Below are 12,646 nucleotides of genomic sequence, written 5' to 3' on the forward strand. Positions count from 1 at the left end.
TGTCCCTTTTCTGTTCTTGAACTTACCTTGAGTGATTGAGCCTGCAGGCTTGCTTCAAAATGACCCCTCTCATCTCCCTTAATCAGTATTTGTGGACTGAGTCTGAACACTTTGACATGCTCATCTGAGGGCTTTTGTCTTCTCTCCCTATCAGCTACTTAGTCTCTCTAAACCTCTATTTTCTCATCTGCCAAATGAAAAGATTAACAATACCTTATCTCATTGGGTTGTTCTGATAATTAAGTGAAAAAATTCATGTTAAACCCTAACACAGTGCCGAAACCGGTTTGGCTCAGTGGATAGAGCGTTGGCCTGCGGACTGAAGGGTCCCAGGTTCGATTCCGGTCAAGGGCATGTACCTGGGTTGCGGGCACATCCCCAGTGGGAGATGTGCAGGAGGCAGCTGGTCGATGTTTCTCTCTCATCGATGTTTCTAACTCTGTATTTCTCTCTCTTCCTCTCTGTAAAAAATCAATAAAATATATTAAAAAATAAATAAATAAACCCTAACACAGTGACAGGGATATAGTAAAGGCTCAACAAATGGTTGCTGTTATTATTTTACTAGTAGGATTTTTGTTACTGCTCTTATGCTGTGTTTTCAAATGTATTTCAGGTATGGTGTCTGATAATCAGCAACTAAGCCAGATAACGTAATGATAACTGGATAACTAAAAATATTCAGATTTGTTCTTTGAACTTATATAACTTTATAGAAAAATGGAAGAATTTCTTCTCAGCTTAGAACAATGGATGAAGAGGTAGAGTTTAGACATTGAATAATATTGTCATCCTATAACCCACACAGGCCATCAGAGTCAGCATTATCTTCATTTTATTTTCATGGATTTTTCTTTTATGTAAAATGTTTGTTGCACCAAGGTGGTGATCAAAACCTGAGCCATTTTCATGGATAGCCCCCCAATGATAGGTCCCGTCCTGGTACAGTCTGCTCTTTGAATTGCACTCGAACATTTTAATAAAAAGTCTCCCCCGCCCCGCATTCTCCTAGTGCTTTTCCTGACCCACCTCTGCATGCCCATTTCTTTCTCTAACCAGTGTCATCCTCCTAGTCCCGCTGACATCCTTTGACTCACTGACCCCTTTTATCCCACATATCCATTTCCTCTCTCCAAGCTCTAATCTTTGTCTTTTATATAGATTTCCAAATACACACAGACACACACACACACACACACACACACACATACACACACACACTTGTCAATATGAGAGTGCTTTGACAGTTTCGAAGAATGCACCTAAAATTAGTCACCGAGCAAAAAATAATGAGATTAGAAGTCAGGAAAATGGTGACTTAGCCAGGCAATGTGGAGGGGGCCGGAGGGAGACCTTCTATCGCTGCCTTTCAATTTTATTAGATTGTGATCAAGAGGGTTCTCACTATGTTAATTCTGTGGAATTGTTATTGATCTTTATTTTGTGGTCTTATATTGATATGATTTTGTAAATGTTTCATACGTATTTAAGAGCATTTTCCATTTGTTATGTGGTTGCAGGTTACGTGATCAAAGTTGTTGCAGTTATTCAAACTTTCATCGCATTTAACTTTCTTCTCTGATTGATTATCTATCAGGTTCTGAGAAAATGATATTAATTACTCCTAGTCTAGGGTGGGTTCTCTTTTTGAATATTTGTGTGGTTTCACTTACTCACTCCTGTATTTTTAGCACACTCCTTTATTTTTAACATCCTAATCTGCTTAACGATTGGAGTTTCGTTTTTACTTTGCTTTAAAATGTGGCCTACTCCAAGTGAAAGGATTAAGGAGGCCTCCTCCCGAGATCCCATTGGATGGGCAATGAGAAGATTACTATGGCCCGGGTATAAAGTCAGGCCCAAGAGGATGTAGGCTGCATTTGAAGGCCAGCTCTCGAGCGGATACTGTCTCCCTGGATCCTGCATTACCTTCACCTGGAATTGGGATTTTGGCCCCTGGTGCCCCTTACGGGGAATCAAATTCATAATCTGGGGAGTTCATCTGGAGACCTCCTGGATGATGGATCAATGCTCAACCCTTAGCCACACCTGCCAGGCTGAAAAACACAGTTTAAAAGTCAATACTTTTGGCCTGGAGCACGGAGGCGAGACCCGGAGCAAGAGCTGCGGTGGCGATGGAGGCTGCGGCTGCAGTGGCGGCAGCAGCTTGGGGAGCCTTGGAGGCAGCGGTGGCGCGTTGGAGGAGGCCATGGTGAGTTGGAGGCGGAGGCGGCCATGGCAAAGCAATACGACCCCGTGGAGTGCCCCTTTTTGTGATGAGGTGACCAAATATGAGGTGCTCACTAAGATCGGCCAAGGCACTTTTGGGGAGGTGTTTAAGGCAAAGCATCGCCTGACCGGCCAAAAGGTGGCTCTGAAGAAAGTCCTGCTGGAGAACGAGAAGGAGGGGTTCCCCATCACGGCCTTGCGGGAAATCAAGATCCTCCAGCTTCTAAAACATGAGAATGTGATCGACTTGATTGAGATCTGTCGAGCCAAAGCTTCCCCCTATAACTGACGCAAAGGCAGTATATACCTGGTGTTGGACTTCTGCGAGCATGACCTTGCTGGGCTGCTGAGCAACGTGTTAGTCAGGTTCACACTGTCTGAGATCAAGAAGGTCATGCAGATGCTGCTCAATGGCCTCTACTACATCCATAGGAACAAGATCCTGCACAGGGACTTGAAGCCAGCTAACGTGCTCATCACCCGAGACGGGGTCCTGAAACTGGCAGACTTTGGGCTGGCCAGGGCCTTCAGTCTGGCCAAGAACAGCCAGCCCAACCGCTATACCAACCGTGTGGTGACACTCTGGTACCGGCCCCCGGAGCTATTGCTCGGGGAGCGGGACTACGGCCCCCCCATTGACCTGTGGGGGGCTGGATGCATCATGGCGGAGATGTGGACCCGCTGCCCTATCATGCAGGGCAACACGGAGCAGCACCAGCTTGCCCTCATCAGCCAGCTCTGTGGCTCCATCACCCCTGAGGTGTGGCCAAATGTGCACAAGTACGAGCTGTTTGAGAAACTGGAGCTAGTGAAGGGCCAGAAGCGGAAGGTGGGGGATCGGCTGGAGGCCTATGTGCGCGACCCCTATGCACTGGACCTCATCGACAAGTTGCTGGTGCTGGACCCTGCGCAGCGCATCGACAGCGACGATGCCCTCAACCATGACTTCTTCTGGTCTGACCCCATGCCCTCAGACCTCAGCGGCATGCTCTCCACCCACCAGACATCCATGTTCCAGTATCTGGCGCCACCACGCCGGAAGGGCAGCCAGATCACCCAGCCTTTCACTAACCAGAGCCGCAATCCCACCAATCCCAACCAGACGGAGTTCGAGCGTGTCTACTGAGTGGCGGCGCTGCTGCTGCTTTTCCTGACGGCTCTGTCTTCTGCTCTGTGACTTGCGCTGTGGAGACAATGGGGCATTTGAGTTTTTTCTCCAGTGTGTATTTCGTCTTGGCATGCATATAAGCCAAACCAATGGACATGGACAACAGGGGGATGAAAGCATGAGTGGAGGGGGGGGGGGAGGGGGGAGGGGCTAATGATGGGGGGGTGAGGACACATTTGTAATTCCTTAACTAATAAAGAATTTAAAGATAAAAATAGGGTATTTTCATGCGATATTGTGATGTATAATAAAAATATTTTGGGTTTTCATCCCTGTTTCTGGCACAGAGCTCCTAAAACCCTTGGGAATTCCTAAGAGCTGAGAGCTACACAGGTCTTTTTTGTTATATTAATGAGGTGACTTTCAGAATGCCCCTTGGTAACCAAAAGATGGGAACTAGTCACCCAGAAACCAACCTTGTGATGAGAGGGTTGGAAGCCCCAACCCATACCCCAACCCCATCTCCTGGGAGGAAAGAGGGGCTGGAGAGCCAATCAATTCCACTGGCCACCGATTTAATTATTCATGACTATGGAACAAAACCTCCCTAAAACCCAAAAAGGACAGTGTTTGGGGAGCTTTCTGATTGGTGAAGAAATGGAGGTGTTGGGAGTGTGTGTGGTGATGCTCCTCACCTGGCCCCACGCCTTGCTCTGTGCACCTCTCCATTTGGCTGTTCCTGAGCTGTAACTGTTAGGTCTGACCCAATTGTGGAAATCAATACCCCCTCCCGGGGACCTGACCTTTGGAGCACTTTACAACGGACTTTCCCTTTTGCTCAGACTACTGTTCCACTTGCTAAGGCCATTATCTCTCCCTCAGGACCCGCCCAGGGAATGCTCCACCCAGAAAAATCCCCCCTAGAGTCCGCTAAAACCTCTGACTCCCCGTCCCTGGGTGTTGGCCCCAATTTGGGGCTCAGCCTATCTGGTTTTCCAGATGACCTCCTAAATTCATAAGTCTTTACCCCTTTTGGCTTCTTGCATTCCTCCTTTGGCGACACTCACAATCACTTTTTATAGTAAACCGGTAACATGGTAAGTGAAACGTTCTCTGAGTTCTGTGAGGTGTTCTAACAAATTAATAAAACCGAAGGAGGTGGCCAGGAACCCTTGATTTATAGCCAATAAGTCAAAGTTCCTGGGCTTGTGACTGGCATCTGAAGGCCGTGGTCGGGTGGGGGCGATGGCAATTTTGTAGGGCTGAGCCCTGTAGTTGTGAGATCTGATGCTGTCTCCAGGAATGTAGTATCAGAACTGAGCTGAACTGTGGGACAACCTGACAGTGCCCTGACATTGTTGGTGTTGATGTGAGGACAAACCTTGGCCACACATCGGAATTGGGTGTTCAGAGGCCTCTTTTACTTCGTGTTGTGCAAGACAAAAGCCAACAACATATAAAATAGACAAGCTTAAGGATACAGAAAGCTTAAACCACAAGAACAATAAGGTAGAATTTATGTACCTGGTAATAGAATGCTCCCTTTTGTAACATGCCAATGATCTGATCAATCACAAAATTAATAGTATACTAGAATTAGGCTGAAGAGAAAACATTCATAAATTCCAAAGCAGAGAAAAAAAATCAGGCTTCTTAATTTCCATGCAATAAAAGTAGACATGAATGTTCAAAATGAGAAACTACCGAAGTCTTTCTTTCTGGAAAGTTAAACATTTTCAATGGACTGACTTGTAGGTTACAGGAACAGATGTAGGTTGCAGGAAACAGGGAACTAGAATATTTGTTATCTCTATGAACTCTGGAGCTATACTGCCTGGTTTTGAATTCCAGTTTAACTTATACCAGTTTGTGTGACCTTAGCAAATTACTTAAGTGCCTGGTGACTCCGTTTCCTCAACTGTAAAATGGGTATAGTAATCACATCAACCTCATATGGTTAGTATGACAGTTTTATGAGTTAATATTTGTAAAGCACTAAAACATAATAAGCTTTATGGAAATATTTTTAGATTTCAAAACGAATGAAATACACGTGACAATACGTGTGATCAGGTAAAATAGGATTGAGGAAAATTTTCAATCTTATCAATGAGATTAACTGGATTACGCTTCTGCCTCATAAAATCAGGAAAAAACAAACTTACCTAAATTAGCAGGAAGAAATTAATAAAAACATATGCAGAAATTAACGAGTTAGATAAATTATAAACTAATATAACTGGGAAATAAACAAAAAGATGGAAATATTTTTAGATTTCAAAACGAATGAAATACACGTGACAATACGTGTGATCAGGTAAAATAGGATTGAGGAAAATTTTCAATCTTATCAATGAGATTAACTGGATTACGCTTCTGCCTCATAAAATCAGGAAAAAACAAACTTACCTAAATTAGCAGGAAGAAATTAATAAAAACATATGCAGAAATTAACGAGTTAGATAAATTATAAACTAATATAACTGGGAAATAAACAAAAAGCTCAAATAATATAGATACTTTTCTAGAAAAAAGGAACTAAACCTGATTTCAGAAGTTAAAAAACTTCTATGTAAGAAATATTGAAAGACATCAAAAGATCTGCCTTTTCCAAAACCACCAGTACCAGACAATTCCACAAGGAAATGTGGGGTACCTTTGAAGAGCAGACATTTCCAAATCTATTTGGCATAGGAAAAAAATTCAAAGTTTCAAAGTAAACACAATGTTGATAGAAAAAAATGAGGAATTGCATGAGAAAAATTAATAAAGCTATTTATGAATAATTAGCTAATACAATCTAACTACATTAAAAGAATAATAGCATGAACTAAATGGGCTTATTCCAGGAAGGCAACGATGCTTTAAAATAAGGAAATCAGTAACATAACTTATCCTATTAGTAGATCCAAGGAGAGAGTTATATGACCATTTTCAGGTGCTGATAGGTATTTGACAATATTCAACTATCTTGTTTTAAACACATCCCCACATAGGAACCAATGGATACTTCCTTAAAATGAAAACATTTTATCTATTTATATAGTTAGCTATTTTAGCTCCCAAGCCAGCATTTCCCTTAAGAGTGAAATATTTGAGCGCTAGCTGGTTTGGCTCAGTGGATAGAGTGTCATACTGGGGACTGAAGGGTCCCAGGTTCTCTTCCTGTCAAGGGCAGATGCCCTTGTTATGGGCTCAATCTTCAGTAGGGGGCGTGCAGGAGGCAGCCGATCAATGATTCTCTCTGATCATGGATGTTTCTATCTCTCTCTCCCTTCCTCTCTGAAATCAATGAAAAAAAATATTTTTTAAAAGGGTGAAATATCTAAGACATTTCTGCAAGTAATCAAAATAGTTACTATTATTTATTGTTAGCTATTATTGTTAATCTCTTCATGTGCCTAATTTATAAATAAACTTTATTATAGATATGTCTAGAAAAATACAAAGTATATCTATTCATGATTTTGGGCATTCACTGTAGGTCTTAGAACCCCTATGGATAAGGAGGAACTACTGTCACCACTTAGTACATATTGGGGTCAGTATTCAAATCCAACTTACCAATTAATGCTATTTCTGTACTTGTTTTATCTTCCCTATGGAAATGATCATTTTTTCAAAACAGTCTAACTTTTTATTTTTTAAAATTGTCCATTGAAGCTATCTCAATACCTTAAGCATTATAATCACTCAATTCATATTTTTAAAGTATATTTTATTGATTACGGAGAGGAGAGGAGAGGAGAGGAGAGGAGAGGAGAGGAGAGGAGAGGAGAGGAGAGGAGAGGAGAGGAGAGGAAGAAAGAAACACCAATGATGAGAGAGAATCATTGATTGACTGCCTCCTGCATGCCCCACATGGGGGATCAAACCCACAATCTGGTCATGTGCCCTGACCAGGAATCAAACCATGACCATCTGATCTGGTGTCTTCTGGTTTAAAAAAGTTTTAAAGAGAAAAAAAAAAGACAACAATAAAAATTGAACCAATCATATTTATTTGAAAATTATTTTCCACATAATGTCTACAATAATATCTAAAAATATATAGATTTTTATGTTCAGCTCAAGCAATTAGTTAAAACAGACAGAATTATGCAAAAGAAAAGATATGATTGATGATAAAAAGGGAAATAAGCCAGGTTAGTTTGATTCTATGGGTGAGTGTACCAATGCACCAAGAAGTCACAGTTTCTATTCCAGGCTGTGGGCTCCATCCCCAGGGTGTGCTGGGGGCAACTGATCCATCAATATTTTTATCCCTCCCTCTCTCTTTAAAAATCAATAAAAACATATTTTTTTTAAATCTTCAAAATAATAAAGGAAAACACACATACAAGAATAGAGATGATTGATAAAAACATAAACCTGATACTTTTAAAGAAGACTAAAAGGCAGATCTGGAGATACTGATGAAGGAAGAAGTTTCCAGGACCCGGGCAGGAAATACACAGCACGAGCCTGGAGCATCTTGTAGTGCCTGAAATTAAGAACATACTGAAAACAAACACATCAATGAGGACACATCAAAGGGGCACAGGAACCCAAGGAAAGGGCTCCCAATGGCCAGAGCTCAAACAATTTCAGTAACATTAGAAAGTAGGACTGAATTATAACCACCAATATAAATATCTGAGTCATGCTGATAGAAATGGTGGAGTAAATAAAAATTGGAGGAGAGCCCTGGCCGCTTGGCTCAGTGGATAGAACGTTGGCCTGTGGACTGAAGGGTCCCAGGTTCAATTCCCCCCAAGGGCACATGCCTGGCTTGCAGGCTCGATCCCCAGTATGGGGTGTGCAGAAGGCAGCTTATCAATGATTCTCTCTCATCATTGATGTTTCTCTCTCTCTCTCTCTCTCTCTCTCTCTCTCTCTCTCTCTCTCTTTCTCTCTCTCTCTCTCTCTCTCTCTCTCTCTCTCTCCTCTCTTTCTCTCTTTCTCTCTCTCTCTCCCTTCCTTTCTAAAATCAATAAAGAAATACATTTTTTAAAAAATTGGAGGAGACAAATAAGTCCCTCCTGTAGAAGACTCCAAATAACCTATGGAGTACTGCAGGTAAAGGAGGAACTACTCCTGTGCCCTGAGTGGGGCCACTTGCCACAAGGAGTAGTAATTTTATAGTGGAGAATGCTGACAAATACTCTTTCAGTGGAGTCCTAAATTATGTTGATAGCTTCTGCCTTTGATATAAAAAATGGCACTTCACCTTTATAATCTTCCTCTAAAAAAACACATAAACCCTGGCTAATCATAAGAAAAACATCATCACCCTGGCTGGTGTGGGTCAGTTGCTTGGGTGTCGTCCCATGCACCTATGGGTTGCTAGTTCAATTCCTAATTAGGGCACATGCCTGGGTTTGGGGATCAATATCCAATGGGAAGTGTGCAGAAGGCAGCCAATCAATGTTCTACTTGCAGGTTGATCTCTCTCTCTCTCTAAAATCAATTTTAAAAAACTGTTTTCTTAAAAAAAATCATCAGACAAATTCCAGCAGATGGGCATCCTACAATACACCTGAGCAATACTTTCCCAAATTGTCAAGTTTTCATATAAGCATTTTGTCAAAAACAAATCTGAGAATCTCTGACAGCAGAGAGAAACCGAAAGAGACAATAAAAGTAAATGTAACTTGGAATTTTGGATGTGATCTTTTTAAAAAAATATATATATATATTTTATTGATTTTTTACAGAGAGGAAGGGAGAGGGATAGAGAGTTAGAAACATCAATGAGAGAAACATCCATCAGCTGTCTCCTGCACACCCCGTACTGGGGATGTGCCCGCAACCAAAGTACATGGCCTTGACCTGAATCAAACCTGGAACCCTTCAGTCCGCAGGCCGACGCTCTGTGCACTCAGCCAAACCGGTTAGGTCTGAATGTGATCTTGGAACATAAAAAGGACATTGAGTAAAAACTGAGGAAATCTGAGTAACAAATTTATTAAATAACATATAGGCATTGATTCATTAACTGTAACAAATGTACCACAGTATTGTAAGGTGTTAATAATAGTGGAAACTGTAACTGAGGTAGCATGGGGGTAGTTATATGGGGGGAACTCTCCCAATTCTCTGATCAATTTTTTAAATCTAAAACTGTTCTAAAAAATAAAGTATCACTAAGTGTAAAAAAATAATAAATAAGAGAAGGTGTCAATGAAGAATAGAAGAATGAAAACAATAGAAATATAATCTATTTTTAAAAACAGTCTACAAAACAGCGCAATATAAAACAAACAATTCTATAAACCAGGACATGATAATTTTTTTTAAGCAGGAAGGTTTAACATTTTTTTAATTATAAAAATGTTTTTATAGAAATTCACAAAGCATGTTTGTACAGCTTAACTTACACATATTAAGAACTATTCACATCGATGAATAACCGTTGAGTGAACCTAGTAGAACCATGTCCCAGGTCAAGAAACATTCTATTGCCAGTCACTGGGTACCTGACTCAGGCTCAGGAGAACCCCCGCCCCCCCCCCACCCCAATGGTCCTACTGGCACCTCCAGCGTCCAACCCCCATCCCCCCCCCCCACCACCACCACCCCAGAATTAGGGAGAAGCAGCATTTCAGCGTGCAATCCTAGTCATTTCAATCATCACAGAGGAGCAGCCCGAATGTGCAAGGACTTCCCTGGGAATTGGCTCTGGAAGCATTCTCAGCCTGGGGGCAGGATGCCAGCCTGTGCCCCTGACTCAGGGGCATTAAGGGGCGCCTGATTTTGCCCTGGGGCTCAGATCCGCAGGGGGAAGGTGAGGCTGGAGTACAGGTGCCTGGCTCAGGGACACCGGTGTTAATAGTGATTGAACCTAAATGCCATTTACCAAGTGCTGGGTGTGTGCCAGGCAGGCTGGGCTGCAGGGAGGCCTGGTCTCATTCAGAGGGCAGGGCAGCCAGGGGAAGTGGGGGGAGCCTCATCTCCTCATCTCCATTTTGCAGATGAGGAAACTGGGGCTCAGGGAGGCCTGAGTCAGCAACACCCCCACCCCCACCCCCTCCCCGCCGGCCCCCAGGTCAAGGAGCAGGAATCGGCCTGTGATCCCCCAAGTCCAGAGCCCTTATGCTTATGAACTGAACTAATCTGAGCCTCCGTGTCCACAAGAAGGGAGAGAACCGGGCCTGGCGAGACTTGACACAGTCCTCCCAGGCTCTGAGGGGCGGTCCCAGCGCCATGGGGGCGTGGCGTCCTCCTCCCAGGCCACTGGCCAGAGAGGATCCAGGGGAAGGGGCGGGGGATTCACCCAGGAGCTGCGCTGAGTGGGGACTGGCCGGGAGCCTGGAGGGGGCGGGGGTGCTCACATCCATGTTCCTTAGGATGACGCACTGGCCATTGGTGCAAAGAAAATTATTGCCCTTGGGTCGCCGCCGAGGATTTTGGAGATGCCCCTGCCCGCCTGGGGGAGGCTGGCGAACACCTTCTCTGCAGAGACACAAATGCAGCGGCGTAAGATAGGGGCGCCCCGCCGGGGTCCCTGGCCCGGGGCCGAGGACGGAGGGGAGGGGAGGCGAGCGGGGGCTCAGGGCTGGTCCCAGCGGGGCACCTGTCGCCTCCACCCGGAAGGCCGGCCGCCGCTTGGAAGGAGCGCGGGGGGCCGTGCGACTTCCTGGTCCACGATCCCCGCCCGCCCCTTGCCGGGGCGCGAGGGCTCCACAGGCCGCGCCCGCACCTCCACCTTTGGGGGTTCCCGGGCCGGGGTCGCCTCTGAGGGCGGCGGGGCGCTCGTGGGCCTGCGCCGGGGCCCTCCCCCCGCGACCGTGGACCCCCGCAGAGACGCCCACGCCCCGCGATAGCCAGGGGGCCGGCAGCGCGGGCGCCCACCCGGGGCCCCTGGCCAGGCCCTGAATGATCTAGGGCAGCATCCTCGCCCACCTGTTACGGCGCAGCGCTCGCCAGACCCTGGGGGACCGCCCGAGCGTGAATCGGGCCTGGCCGAGGCCGAGCGGGAAAGGACAGGAAGGCGGCGCAGGGCGAGCCGCACGCGGAGGGGGCGGTCCGAGGCCGCGGCTCCGAGGTCGGCTCGCGCCCTGCCCTGCGCGCTGCCCCCGCGGACCCGCGCCTGCTCGCCCCCAACTTTGACCATATACAGTGGGGCCTTGACTTACGAGTGTCCCCACTAACCAGTTTTTTGAAATATCAGCTGTCTCTCCGCCAATTTTTTGCTTTGAGTTGACAGAGTAATTTGAGTTAAGGAGCTCCTTAACGAGCTCGGTCTCGGAAAGAATTAAACTCGCAAGTCAGGGCCCCACTGTATCCTCAAGCGCTGGGCTCGGGGCAGACTCCCTTATCCCCACTCAGGATTTCTGAGCTTGAGATCTGAATTCCCTTCCCTCCCTCTCCTCCTCCCAGGCCAGGGCTTGCTCTCCGGTTCCAGGAAGATCAGAGTTTCCATGGGCAAGTGTGGACAGCAGCTTCCAAGCCAAAGAAACCTTAAGCAGGTTCTGGCCTCTGGTGGAGCTTTGTGGACTCTCACTCTGTGGTCTCCCCTCCCACTGTGAGCTGAATCTGTAGCTGGACAAGCAATGGGTCCGTGCTGCCTGTCACTACTTGAGCCAATTTATAGGGTTGAATCGTATATGAGCGTTTATTCCAGTACTGCCAGCAGCATGGAAGAGCAGCAGGTCATCCACAAAAATCTGCTCTGCCCCCCACCATAAACCAGCTGCTTATATTGGGTAGAAGGACAGAGATTACATGGGGAAGTAGCAGAAAGGGCAAATGGGCTGTTTACAGGCATACAAAGGGCTGGGGATCTTCTGGGCTGGTGATTCTAGTTTCTGCAACAGGTTGTTAATCTCCTGGTAATAGGCAGCTCCAAATGGGAAGGGAGGGCTTCATTTCCAGGTGAGCTCCCAGTTCCCGAGTGCAGCTGTTAGCCAGGGTAGACTGTGCCTTCCTTAATCAGAATAAAACAACGCAGTTAACAGAGCATGATTAATATTCCTGACAATTATAGCTGGTTCCCCAACCTTCTATTCCTGTCACTGTCAAACGCTGAGTTCTCCAGGGAAAGAATCGGGCCAGCACAGGCGCAGGCTGCAGTATGGCTTCTGAGCAATGCGCCTGATGTTCAATGTGAATGAAGCAGAAGGTCAACCTGCGAGTAGAACATTGGTTGGCTGCCTTCTGCACACTTCCCATTGAAACTGAGCCCAAAACCCAGGCATGTGCCCTAATCAGGAATTGAACTAGCAACCCATAGGTGCATGGAACGACACCCAACCAACTGACCCACACCAACCAGGGTGTCTGATGTTTTTCTTATGATTAGCCAAGGTTTATGTGTTTTTTTAGAGA

General features: G+C 45.6%; 1 pseudogene; it reads left to right on the forward strand.

The window, feature by feature from the left end:
- Positions 1-2,235: 2,235 nt before the first annotated feature.
- LOC102419815 lies at positions 2,236-3,355 on the forward strand (annotated as a pseudogene).
- The last annotated feature ends 9,291 nt before the right edge of the window (positions 3,356-12,646 follow it).

This window comes from Myotis lucifugus, unplaced genomic scaffold, assembly GCF_000147115.1.
Source record: "Myotis lucifugus unplaced genomic scaffold, Myoluc2.0 scaffold_1962, whole genome shotgun sequence".
Classification (NCBI taxonomy): Eukaryota; Metazoa; Chordata; class Mammalia; order Chiroptera; family Vespertilionidae; genus Myotis; species Myotis lucifugus.